This window comes from Loxodonta africana, chromosome 19 (assembly GCF_030014295.1).
Source record: "Loxodonta africana isolate mLoxAfr1 chromosome 19, mLoxAfr1.hap2, whole genome shotgun sequence".
Taxonomy (NCBI): domain Eukaryota; kingdom Metazoa; phylum Chordata; class Mammalia; order Proboscidea; family Elephantidae; genus Loxodonta; species Loxodonta africana.
In genome coordinates this window covers 34,956,971-34,968,572 of record NC_087360.1, presented here as the reverse complement: position 1 = coordinate 34,968,572, position 11,602 = coordinate 34,956,971, and the positions used below count along the sequence as shown (strand labels likewise).

At 43.7% G+C, this 11,602-nt stretch overlaps 1 pseudogene; it reads left to right on the top strand.

Annotated features, from left to right (window-relative positions):
• Positions 1-238: 238 nt before the first annotated feature.
• On the top strand, positions 239-797 carry LOC135228206 (protein BTG1-like; annotated as a pseudogene).
• Positions 798-11,602: the final 10,805 nt, after the last annotated feature.

Here is an 11,602-nt window from a genome sequence, read left to right as displayed (position 1 = left end):
GGGGGGAGTCCGAGCCATGTGACCAGGGCGCCGTCGCTCGTCTCCTTTTCCTGCCACCTCGTGTCTCGAAAATAACTTTCTTACTAAAAAGAAACGAGAAAAAAGTGCCGTCCGCCCCTTACACCCTTTTTTTTCTGCTCAGTCTTCTGCCCCGTGAGGGAGCCCAGGGTGGCCGCTCCGCCGTCGGGGCCGCGCCGCAGAGCCCGGGCAGCCCCGGGCGCCCCCCTCCACCGCCCCCATGCATCCCTCCTACAGCCGGGCCGCCACGACGATAGGCGAGATCGCTGCCGCCGTATCTTTCGTCTCCAAGTTTCTCCGCACCTAGGGACTCACGAGCGAGCGACAGCTGCAGACCTTCAGCCAGAGCCTGCAGGAGCTGATGGCAGAACATTATAAACATCACTGGTTCCTAGAGAAGCCGTGCAGAGGATCAGGTTACCGTTGTATTCGCATCAACCATAAAACGGGTCCTCTGATTGGACAGGCAGCGCAGCGGACTGGACTGAGCGGTCAGGAGCTGTGCAGGCTTCTCCCCAGCGAACTCACACTCCAGGTTGACCCCTACGACGTGTTCTACGGAATCGGAGAGGATGACTTCATCTGGGTGCTGTACGAAGCCTCACCAGCAGGAGATAGCACTCAGAACAGCACCAACGTGCAAATGGTAGACAGCAGAATCAGCTGTAAGGAGGAACTTCTCTTGGGCAGAACAAGCCCTTCCAAAAACTGCAATATGATCACTGTATCAGGTTAAGGTATGGATGGACCATCTTAGAATGGATGGGCAAGTTTGATTTTTGCTTTGGGTGGGCTCCTCTTGGGGATAAAAAAAAAAAAAATTTTTTTTTTTTAAATGTCACAGCTGTGAAGATCTGGCACAAGATAGAGTGGTAAAAAAAAATTTTTTAAGTGACAGTGCCATAGTTTGGACAGTACCTTTCAATGATTTAATAGCCTGTGCGTCCAAGTAAATGATCACTTGATTTGCTAGGGAGTGTAGTTCTGGTTTACTTTCTCCCAGACGTTATACCTAATTTTTACATCAGTCCCTCTAACACAGATCTGTGTCTCAAAGAACCTTTCTCTGCAACAGGTCTTGCAGAGGAAATTTGCACTATTACACTTGAAAATTGTTAACCTTTTTGGCAGCTCAGTAGGAAATCTCAATGTTTTAAACACGGTAGTACTGGAAATTTTATGACAAGACTTTTACCTAGCACTTAAATATGTATAAATGTACATAAGACAAACTAGTAAGCATGACCTGGGGAAATGGTCAGACCTTGTATTGTGTTTTTGGCCTTGAAAGTAGCAAGTGACCACAATCTGCCATGGCAACAGGCTTTAAAAAAAAAGACCCCTAAAGACACTCTCAACTGTGATGTTAGCACCAGCCGGCTCTGTGTACATTTGCTAGCTGGTAGTTTTCTAAGACTGAGCAAACTTCTTATTTTTAGAAAGTGGAGGTCTGGTTTGTAACTTTCCTTGTACTTAATTGGGTAAAAGTCTTTTCCACAAACTACCATCTATTTTGTGAACTTTGTTAGTCATCTTTTATTTGGTAAATTATGAACGGTGTAAATTTGTACAGTTCATGTATATTGATTGTAGCAAAGTTGTACAGATTTCTATATTTTGGATGAGAAATTTTTCTTCTCTCTAATAAATTGTTTCTTGGCATTAAAAAAAGGTCAACGTGTCTGTGACTTTATTAATAATACACAATCTGAGGTTTCTCAGGGTGTAGTTGCTGCTGAGGTACATGATGCTTCTTATTTCCAACCAAACAGCTCATGGGATTTGTTTTCTTGGATGAAAATTTTAGGGCCATGGTTTCATGGGACATTTCAATCAATGGGCCTAATATTGTTCTTAGTGTCTCTGTTATACCTTATAGTTTGTTTGTAATGCCTGAGGTCTTAAAAGTTTGGAGTGGCCCATCAAGGTGCAACAATTGGTCTCTATTCATCTGGAGAAGTAGAGCAAAAAGGAGAGTCAGGAATCAGAGGAGGAACTAGACTACATGTCTGATTGCCTCCATTAATAATTGCCTCTACACCAGAAGAAACCAGATAGTGCCCGACTACCATTATTGAACATTTTTGATCAAAGATTTTATAAGAGTATCCGGAACAAAAGGGAGCAGATTGTGAACAGAGTTTTTCTTTTATGGAATCCATACTTTCTGGAGCCATCAAAATTGAAATAACTCGCCCAAAACTATTTCCCTGAGGTAATCTTTGAACCTTAAACTTTGAGCAAAAATTGATCTCCTGAAAGCCATCTTTAAGTCAAACAATAGGTTAGCTTAATTAATGAAGAACGTTTGTCTTGGGCATTGTGCTCTTTTAAATTATCTATGTGTTTATGTGTAGTCAGTTTTAACAACAGCAATTCCAAAGATCAGAATAGAAGCTATGTTTTAAGTCGATCAATAATTATTTGACTTGTTCTTTAAAAAAAATAATATGGAAACCTACATATCTACAAGCTATTTCGTAAACTCTATTCTGGCCCTTTTTCCACAGCGATGTATAATTACTAGTGATAAGCTGGGTTATAAAAATCTGTGAAGGATCTTTCTTCTCTGAAATATTTTTGTATTCTCTAATCAAAAATGTTGCCCCAATTTGCAAATTGTGTATTAAGTAAACTTCAATCAAGTTCTGTTATTGGTTTAATATTATTTTTGTTTTAACAAACCTAAGTGAAGACACCAGGAGAGCTCAAAATTGTAGACTCTCAGGAGAGATGACAGTGTATGAATTGAAGCTAAAAAGAAGGGGAGGAAGTGATGCATTCAAGTCTTCCCTTCCCAAAATTTCTCCCCTAGGTTTCCTGCCTGAGGGATCCCAGGCACTACATTTGACCTACTGAGGAATTAAAAACTGAACATCTGGGAAGTGAGGGAAAGGGAAGGAAGAAAGACCTACAGGAGTGGTTTCCATCAGTGGTAATCTCCCTATGGGCATTAGAGGGGGCTGTGGCACAGGGAAAACAAGCTTAGCTGTCAAATGTAGATCCATTAACTCTTGGTCACTGATGTGAACCAACTGAATTACTGTGACCTGACCAAATTGTCTATTACTATCAGATGGGAGGTTATTTGCATGAAGGCTCCCACCCCCAACAAGGTGTTAAGGGTTATAATGAGAGCTGGGGAAGCAGACTGTGGTGAGTAGTCCTGAAAAGCACAGCCCTGGGAGTGTCTACACCATGGTCTGGATTCCTCTCCTCCTAATCCTTCTGACTTACTGCACAGGTTGAGGGAGAGGAGCTTTTGGGCTGGGGTTGGGGAAATGTAGCACTGAACCTTCATGTCCCTGTCTCCTGTCCTGACTATTGAGTCTCTCACCTGTTTTCAGGAGCCACTTCCCAGGCTGTGGTGACTCAGGAAACTTCATTTTTCACAACTTCTGGAGGGACAGTCACAATCACCTGCGGCTCAAGTGCTGGGGCCGTCACCACCAGTAACTATCCTGCCTAGGTCCAACAGAAGCCTTACCAAGTTCCAAGGAGTCTAACAGGTGGTACCAGCCGTTGGGTCCCAGGAGCCCTGACCCGGTTCTGTGGTTCCCTTCTTGGAGACAAAGCTGCCCTCACCATCACTGGGGCCCAGGTTGAGGATGAAGCCTAGTATTACTGTGCTTTATGGCACAGCAACCATTTCCACAGTGACAGATGTAGGTGAGAAAGTGAGACAAAAGCAGTCTTGGTCAGCCTCAGCCCCTCACTCTGACCATTTCTATCTTATTTTCACAGAGGTTAGATCTATGCTAGTGTTGATTCAGGGAGCTTGTTTTCCATAGACCCAGAGTAGTGTGGTTCAGCCCATTTATTCTAAGCCTAGAAATATTTTATTTTTATCCCACCATTTATGATATCAGATAAACAGTACCCTAGTTTTTTTCTGAGGAGGCTGGATGGTGCAAACAGTTTGTGATTGGCTGCTAACCTAAAAGTAGGTGGTTCAAACCCACCCAGTAATTCTGTGGAAGAAAGACTTGGTAAACTGTTTTGTGTAAAGATAGTTGTTGTTAGTTGCTTTCAAGTCTATTCCTACTCATGGCAACACTGTGTGTACAGAGTAGAAGTGATTCATAGAGTTTTCAAGGTTGTGACCTTTTGGAAACAGATCACTAGGTCTGTCTTCCAAGGTGCCTCTCTGTGGCTTCAATCCACCAATCTTTTGGCTAGTATTCAAGCACTTAACCATTTGTGCTACCCAGGGACTACCCATAAAGATTACAACCAAGAAAACTCTGTGGAGCAGTTCTACATATGGGGTCACCATGAATCAACTCTATGGCAGTACGATTGGTTTGGTTGTTTAGTTTCTTATTGACTTAGAAAGGAAATTCAGACACCTACATAACTTCCGGAGGGATGTCATGAGTTGTGAGTCAGAGTTTCCCTATAATACTCCAGAATATCTCAGAGTTGGAGTTTCATGAGACAGTGTGAAATTCATAACAGGAAACAAGGCCCTGGTCAAGTGTCTTAACAAAGAGCAGCTGAACACTTGGGTCTCCAATATCAGCCAATATATCCAGATGATTGCTGCTCATGTATCACATGTGGTGGACATGGAAATGGGCCACCTAGCTCCCTGTTCAAAGAAGGACTGTAGCCCTTACTCTTGGGAGGGTTCAGTGGACCACTCATACTATCAACTCCTTCAGAGTTCACTCTTCCCAGCATGCTGTTCCCAGGGCAGCCTAAATCCAGTGACTGATAGATTAAAAAAACAAAACAAAACAAGTTGCTGTAGAGTCGATTTTGACTCATGGCAACACTACATGGGGGTATAAAGGGCAGGCCAATTGAAAGTGTAGCAGAAGTACCAGATCCCAGATTACTCCCTGCAAAGATCAGTTGTCATACTCCAGGATGCAGTACGCACCCTAAATCAAGATCATTGTATGGGACTATAACTCGAGTCAGAAGATTTTGTGGATCAAAGAATTAAGGGGTCCAAGTAGGAGTGGTCACTCTTCCCATCTCTTCCAGTGATCTTGTGTGTCCAGTCCTTTCAAATTTGGTTCCCAGAATAAAACGCTTCAACCAGGGGACACTAGCAAAGTCCAATTATACTGCAAGCTCAGCTCCACTGGTTTACTTCACACCCTTCATGCCAAGAGATCATCACACAAAGTGAGAAGTCAACAAACTGGCAATGACAATTGACCCTGATTATCAGGATTACATAGGTTGCTTTTACACAATGGAGACAGAAAATTTTGTAGTTGGTATCCGTGTGATCTATTGACATCTCCACTGTCCAATTCTGATAATTAACAAAGTTGATAAAACACAGCTCTGAGAAAGACATCATGACTTGCTCAGACATTTCAGAGATGAGGGTGCAGGTAATCTCTTCAGATAAGTCACAGGAACTGGTCCAGCTGCGCACAATAAAAAAAAAAAAAAATAGGTGGGGGCAAATTTAGAATGGCTGGTGGAGGAGGAGGATAATTAGCATTGGTCACAGCCTCAAGACTAGCTGAAGCAGCAGGTGTTGTGGTTAATCCCACTGAAGACCTATTGAAAATTTTCCCCAGGAAAAGAAATTTAACAGAATAATGTAGGAACTGCTCCCAGGACTTATTCTATGGATACAGCAGATATGAGCAGTTCAAGGCATGGACTACAGTGGATGTAGTAGTTCCCCGCAATGATTCCCCATCGACGACTAAACCACGCCTTCCCCAGCAACTGAGTGGTTATCAGCAAACAGGTCTCTGTTGAGTCATTTTATGGGACTAGCCTTTGGATAAGGGATTGCCCAAGGTCACTAACTTCTAGGGGCAGTCTGTATTCACTGACTAACTGACACACAGTTGTCGAGTTCTATCCCACTCAACCCACTTCAGGATGCTGAAGGGCCATCCCACAACCAAGTTCACTACAGAAGCTACTAAGTTTTTGCAACTGCATCACAATGTAACCTATCCTAACAGTCATGTTTCCTTCACCCCTGCACAGCTCGTGACTCTGGACAAAACCTCCATGTCAAAGTCTGCTTAAATGTAGGCCAGGGGATGTATCCTTTACCGCCCCTCAAGGCCAGGGCTTGATCCTGCGCCTGAAAGTCCTGTCAATAGGGAAAGGGGTATGCGTCCTCCATGCATCTACAGGCAGTAAATACTCAGATTGACTACATCTCTCTTTATTTAAGGGAATGCCTCAGGAAAGCAAACCACTTATAAAAAATATCTGCATTCAATAAAAGAAAGAAAAAGTGGGGAAACTTGAAACAAGCCTTCACTATACAGATTGCTGCACTGGATAATGATGGGAATTCCATAAAATATTTTTGTTTGTGTTTTTAAATAATATTTTAAGAAGACAATTATCTAAATGGAAGAGAAAACTATTAAAAATAATCAAGTATTTCAACTTAACCATTATCGTGCTCATTTATCTGAAATTAAATATGTATTTCAGTTATGATTGTTGATAATCTGAGGAGCCATTATGGTAACTGCCCATGCTAAACAATATTTAGTATTTTTTTAAACTACAAAGTCATAAACACTGATTTTTTAAAAGAACCTGAATTATATCTGTAAACTCTACGGTAAAATACAGAAGTGTACTTTTAACCCCCCTCCCCCCACCAGCTCCTCTCTTGAAGGAAGCCCAGACATCTTCGATTCAGGCATTTTCAGAAGTTTTTATACACATTCAAATGTATTTTTTATATTTTGTTCTATTTACTTTTCTTAATGAGGTCATATTTTCTGCAAATTGATTTTTTCACATAATAATAAATCTTGAAAATTTTGTGTGAAAGAACATTTTTAATTAAGAGTGATAAAATTCCCATTATGGGTGTAAACCTTAATGGAGTTAATTGGTTTACTATTGGAAGCCTACAACATAAATGCTAACACTCCCTAGGATTTATTTTGGGGTAGGTAATGATCTAAGATCTTTATGACAATTAATTCATTTAGTCCTTATACTTGGTTTGGTATGAGTTAATATCTGTATCTGTAACTATAGCTAGGTGATAGTAATTTAACAAACTTCTCTGTTTTCATTTTTTTTTCATACATAAAAATGAGAGAAAAATCCTTAGGGCTCAAGTCATTAGTCAAATGTTTTATCAACTTTTTAAATTATCATTTTAAAGACTTTGGACAAATTGACTGATAATGAACTGGTACCAATTTACAACCCACCATGCATGCAGTGTATAGGGTCAGTGAAGGGGAGGAAGAGCATCAATGAGATGGATTGGCACAGTGGCTGCAACAGTGATTATGAGGATTATGAGGATGGCATAGGGCTGGGCAGTATTTCGTCTGCTGTACATAGGGTGGCTATGAGTCGAAACTGACTGGAGGGCACCTAACAACAGCATCAGCGCATGTGAGATTCCTCCCCACCCCCCGCAACCTCTCCAACACAAAGACCCCTCTCCTCAGATGACAGGGTGGTTGTCCTGGTAAAGAAGAGCTCAGGCCTCATCAGATGAGGATCAAGCAGGAAGAGGAAGCCTGAATACCTGAGCAGTCTAGTAGTGCACCCATGGGGGCCCATCCTTGGTTTGTGCTTCCTGGTTTGCTCACCCAAAAAGAGTTTGTATTCGAGACTCAGAGTTTACCCCCAAAGCAGAGTGAGCAGTGGCGAAGATCAGACTGAGAGTCCAGAATGGAAAACTAAAGGCTGACCTGAGGAATGTGTTCCCTAAAGGAGCAGGTCCCTCGTCTTTGCCCTTGGGCTGGGCTGGGGCAGTTACTGGGCAGTCCTGGGGCAAGACCCTCTCTCTAAAGGCTCCTAACAACAAAGCACAGACAAGGATGGACCTGGGAAGCCGGGAGCGCTACGGACCTGTGGAGTCATCACAGGCATGAGCCAGCCTACCCAGCCTACTTACTCCTTACTCTACTCAGTGCTCACTCTACATCCCATTATATGACAGTTACCAGGCAATGGTGGATGCAGGGCCCTCAACGGACCGCTCTGATGCTAATTTGTTTCATAAATAGAATGACAATTTGGCTTCTTTGGTGTATGTCTCTGGCTATCTGTAAAACTTGTTGAATGAAACTACATTTTCATTTCCTGTGGGTAGAGACCTAGGACTGAAATTTCAAAGTCATATGATAACTTTTTTGCACAGTGTATTTTGTTTTTAATTTATCATCTTAAGTTGATTTTTTTTTCTTCTGGTGTATAGTCCTATGAATTTTAACACATGTATAGATTTGTGTAACCACCAGTACAACCAGGATACAGAACAGTCCCATCACCCCTGAAAAAAACTACTTGTGTCACCCCCTGCTGCTGAGGCCCAGGTCCATCCTGTCAGTGATGAGTTATCAGGAGAATATCAGATGCTAATAGAGGAGCAATTACACAGCATGTGACTTGTCACTGCCACAGTAAGACATGTGTAGAGTTAGGAATAAGGCTCCTGAACTCTCCAGAGTTTGGCTGTCAGGATGTTGACTATCAAAGGGAAGGGAAGGCTGTGCTGGTCCAGAGTCACCCTTAGCAGGCAGGAGGCTTTTATCTTCATTGCAACAACTTTATTCTAGGGCTGTTAGAACAAGGTAAGGTAACACCTGTTTTCAGTGTCACCAGCCCTGTACCACATTATGCCTTGCAGTTTCCCTACAGGCTGGCCAAACCTGTAGAAATAGTCACTTTATTCAACTCTTCACTCAAAACCCTTTTGGGGTCCATCTCCTTCCTGATGTTCCTCCTCATGGCTTAAGTGATATGTTCTTATGCATCTTTTTGAATTATCTGAAAGCATCATCTTTAAAGTAGTTCTGACAGGACCTGGCTTATGAAGATTGTTCAAAGAATAAATGTTGATATGTACAACATACATACCACACAGTTATGACTAAGGAGTGAGGGCAGCCATTTCTAATTCCTGTCCTTGAATGTTCACTTATATTAGGTGAGGTAGGGGAATATGGAGATGGAAGAGAAGAGACCATGTTTCCACATCCTTGGTGATTCCAGGCTTCAAATAAGAGCTCCCATCCCCGTGAGGAGCCAAAGGCTGCAGTGCTGACAACCCATTAGGAAATTTTAAAAGTCTGATTTAAAATCATTCTCCAATTTCTGAGGATACAGGTAGAGGGGCAGAGCACAGAATCCAGAGGTGGCTGATCTTAACATAAAGCTAAAATGTCAGAAAAGGAGAAGTCCCGGGGCCAAGTCATGAGGAGGAACATCTGCCAGTGTCTGGGAGCCTCTGCTACAGCTCACATGGGACACTGGAGGAAGCCGCCTGTGGGAACCAGATGACAGAGTTTGCTCTGCACAGCCTGGAAGGGGCCAGCATGCAGGGTCTGGGCCTCAGTGCATACAAGAGTAAGGGGCAGGAGTTTTTGGGCCAGAAAAGAAGAAGCTTAGCAAATTCCCAATGGGAAAAGTCTGGAAATCCAGAGGCGATAAGAACAGAGAAGGGTCCTTATGAAGGGTTTCACATTTCCAATAGAAAATATTTCATCCTAACACATAATGTGTTATCAAATAAAACCAAGTGTTTATATTATTATTTGCTGATAATTACCCCCTACTTACTAATTTTACTCACTTACATTAAAGGTAGTAAACACAAGATCAGAGTGTAAAGTGTTTAAGTTACAGAAGGGTTCTGAGTGAAAAGTAAATTTTACTCCCACGTTCCATTCCACTGTTCATTTTTTTCTATCAGCTGAGGAGAGGGGCAGGCTTGGTACCCTGGCAGGAAGGGCAGCTGTTGTGTCTTTGCCCTGGGCTTCCTGCTCTGCTGAGGACCAGGGGAGTCGCCATCAACGAGGCTGGGTTTCCAGTTCTGTCCTGTGAGCTGGCAGGTGAGTCCTGGGTAAAGAGGCCATGTGTGCAAATGAGATTAAGGTGCATTGTGACCTGGATACTGCTCAGCCTGACCCTTTGAGGGAGACCAAAGTGGACAGTGGAGAAGTTCTACCTTCTCCATGTGGTATGTCTAGGCCTCAGGCAGTAAAGGTCATTGTGGTCTGTCACTGAGAGTTTGTGTTGTGATCTCAGCTGGGAACCACCCATCTGTCTTTGGTCTGGTGCCCTGTTTGTTACTCACTGGGGGTCACAGCTGTGACCCCACAGGGCCCTGGGAACCATTGTCCAGCCTCCTTTCCCCAGCTCCATCCACTTCCAAAATAATGTTCTAGGTGATGGTAAGATTCAGGGCCCAGGGTGGGGCTTGGACATCTCAGGCCAGGGGGCTATTTTGCATGAAGGTCCCTCCCTCACTTCAGCTGCTGGAGGGTATAAGAAGGACTTGGGGAGCCCAGGCCTAGCCGAGGGTCTCAGGATACAGAGCTGTGTGGGGGTGTCCACAATGGCCTGGGCTCTTCTTTTTCTTACCCTCCTCATTCACTACACAGCTGCAGGCTGGGCATCAGGGCTGGTGACAAAAGGACCGAGGATCCCTGGTTGTCCACTAACCCTTCCTCTCTCACCCCTGTATCTTTTCTGCCTTTCAGGGTCCTGGGCTCAGTCTGTGCTGACTCAGCCATCTGCAAAGTCTGAGTCTGTGGGGCAGATGGTCACTGTCTCCTGCCTTGGAAGCAGCAGCAACTTAGGGCATAGAGATCTGAGCTGGTACCAGCAGCTCCCTGGCAGTGCCCCCAAACTCCTCATCTATGATAGCAGCAGTAGACCCTCAGGGATCCCTGCCCGATTCTCAGGCTCCAGGTCATCTCTGGGCTCTGGCCTGAAAACAAAGCTGATTATTACTGCTCAGCCTGGGACAACAGCATTAATGCTCACGCAGTGCTCCAGACCAGTGGGGAAGTGAGACACAAACAAGCTGCACCCAGTGATGGGACTCCCTGTGCAGCTCACATCCTTGGCCAAGACACCTGCTCTCCATCGTTTGGCCAAAAACTAACATCTCATATCCACTCCAAGGAATGTTCTTCCGCTCTCCAGTTCTACCCCCAAAGCCTATCCTTTGCAGCTATATATTGTCTGATGCTTTATAATTGAATGAGTCTTCAAAGCCGGGTGTAAGCTTTCCTGGGGACAGAGCTCATGACGGGGTCAGGGAAAATCCAGAGACACAGAGCACAGCTGTGTCTGATTCAGGAAAGTCCACTGATTCAGAGGTCCATCTACTCACACCATTTACTGAATCCCTACTATGTGCCAAACCCAGCTCTAGCATCTATATCCTCATAAAACTAATATCTGTATCTATATATCAGGAAAGGTGTGCGTCAGGGTTGTATTCTTTCACCATACCTATTCAATCTACATGCTGAGCAAATAGTACGAGAAGCTGGACTATACGAAGAAGAACAGGGTGTCAGGATTGGAGGAAGATTCATTAACAACCTGCTTCATGCAGATGACACAACCTTGCTCGCTGAAAGTGAAGAGGACTTGAAGCACTTACTAATGAAGATGAAAGACCACAGCCTTCAGTATGGATTGCACCTCAACATAAAGCAAATAAAAATCCTCACAACTGGACCAATGAGCAACATCATGATAAACGGAGAAAAGATTGAAGTTGTCAAGGATTTCATTTTACCTGGATCCACAATCAACAGCCATGGAAGCAGCAGTCAAGAAATCAAAAGACGCATTGCATTGGGCAATCTGCTGC